Raw genomic sequence first — 2,500 nt, 5'->3', positions numbered from 1 at the left:
GAACGAATAAGGCATTTTCAAAACATGTTTTTAACATCTGAAAAATTCCAGCCTTGGAGGAATTAAGATAATAGTGATACAGACAAAACAACGCCAACTTGAGTGCACCAGATTTAAAAAACAACGTGTAAAAATGGTTGAAGGTCTCTTAAGTTGGCCATTATTGTTTCAGTGATTCTGTTGTTTGACATGTGCCACTAGCACAGCTATATAGAAAGCTCAAATGTCAAAATATACAGTTTAGCATCATAACACAAAAATATCTGAATGCTGATATTGGCCAATCAGAATGAAGTACCGCAGAGGGTTGTGTAATAATTAATTATACAGATGTGCACCTCATCCGAAGACTTCTATATTTCAGGACTCACGTGACTGCAAAGGAAAGTAAAATCACAAATGAATCTCTTTAGGTCAACAGTTACATCATTTGTGTCTGTTTTTATTTCCTAAGGACTTTTAGGAGAAATATCAAATGTAACCGAGAACCCCATTAGTGTATCTTGACTTAACTGCAGCATTTGATTCAGTTGGTCATTCAGTTTTAATTGATACATTAATGAGATGGGTGGGGATATTTGGGGTAGATTTAGACTGGTCGGTTTCCCATTTGATGAATAGGAAATTTGTAGTGTCTGTTTGGGATGAGATGTCCTCCTATTCAAAAATGAATTGTGGTGTTCATCAAGGATCACTGTTAGGGCCAATATCGCTTTCACTATGTATGTTACTGCTTGGTTCTGTGCTTCGTCAATACAATATTAATTTTAGTTGCTATGCAGACGACCTGCTATTGTCTTGCATTGATTTTAGAATGAATAAGGCATTTTCAAAACATGTTTTTAACATCTGAAAAATTACAGCCTTGGAGGAATTAAGATAATAGTGATACAGACAAAATAACGTCAACTTGAGTGCACAAGATTTGTTCAAACATGCAGATCTCGTGATTTGTAATACCGTAATTTCCGGACTATAAGCCACAACTTTTTTCCCACGCTTTGAACCTTGCGGCTTATACAATGACGCGGCTAATATATGGATTTTTCCCGCTTTCAAATTTTATAAAAAAAAAAAACATTCTGTGACGTGCTCAGTTTTTTGCGGCGTGAAGCTTTCATTAGACCAATGAAATTGCCGAACGGGTTAAGGTCAAAACAACTTTTTTGTTTACTGTTTAGATTAAATCGAGCGGCTCAAACTTCCCATCATTCTGATTAGGCCTCACGGTAGTCATTTTGTCACCCTCACCATGGCAAAGACATGGAGAAACGCATATGATGCTGCTTTCAAGTTGAAGGCGATTGATCTGGCTGTTGGAAAAGGAAATAGAGCTGCTGCACGGGAGCTTGGTCTTAATGAGTCGATGATAAGACGCTGGAAACAGCAGCGTGAGGAATTGACTCAGTGCAAAAGACAACTAAATCTGAGGCTATTCAACTCCGACACCGAAGGAGATGACTTCAGTGGTTTCAGTGCACAGGACGAGGAAGATAGTGACCAATGACTTTATTGGTAGGCTACTGTTTACTGCAAATGTTTTATTACAAGCCGTGTGTGGCAGCGGGGCGTGGTCAAGCGCCCGTCCGGGAGAGAAAGCTGTAGGGCGCTTACACCTGCGCTAAATTATGTCTAACACCGGTGTCTAATTTCAAGTGCCCTGCTTCACGTGTCCTTCTTGGGAAAACTGTCACACGGGCACCAGTGTGACAGTTTTCAGCAGGGCACTTGACGTTCCAGGTAAGGCTTTTAATGGCCACAGCAATGTTTACAATCAATTTTATAAAGTTTCTCAATTCTTCTATGCGCCAACACTAGACTGACGTGTGTCACTCTCTCAGCTCTGTGGCTGCTGCCTTTTTATGACGCTCTCCCCATGCTTACTGAAATTAGACACCGGTGTTAGACATAATTTAGCTCAGGTGTAAGCGCCCTTACCGCTTTTCTCTCCCAGACGGGCGCTTGACCACGACCCCATGCCACACCGTGTTTCGTTAAAGCCTGAGTAAAGTTCATTTGTTTCAATGTACTGGTAGGCACCTGCGGCTTATAGACAGGTGCGGCTTATTTATGTTTAAAATAATATTTTATTTAAAAATCAGTGGGTGCGGCTTATATTCAGGTGCGCTCAATAGTCCGGAAATTACGGTAGTAAAAAAACAATGTGTAAAAATGGTTGAAGGTCTCTTAAGTTGGCCATTATCATTTGAATGATTCTGTTGTTTGACATGTGCCACTAGCACAGCTATATAGAAAGCTCAAATGTCAATTATTGATACATTAATGAGATGGGTGGGGATATTTGGGATGTCTTTAGACTGGTCTGTTTCCCATTTGCCTTCTCTTTCAATTCGTCGGCTTACTCACCTTTATATCTTTATATATAAGGGCATTATAGGCAGGCTTCCATGTTACATATCTGAATTTCTTTCTTTTACACAGAGTACTTATGTTTTACGGTCCCAGAAAACTATTTAATTGAATGTACCTCAAGCCTTGA

This window comes from Xyrauchen texanus, chromosome 20 (genome assembly GCF_025860055.1).
Source record: "Xyrauchen texanus isolate HMW12.3.18 chromosome 20, RBS_HiC_50CHRs, whole genome shotgun sequence".
In the NCBI taxonomy this organism is placed as follows: domain Eukaryota; kingdom Metazoa; phylum Chordata; class Actinopteri; order Cypriniformes; family Catostomidae; genus Xyrauchen; species Xyrauchen texanus.
Note: the sequence above shows the minus strand (reverse complement) of the source record.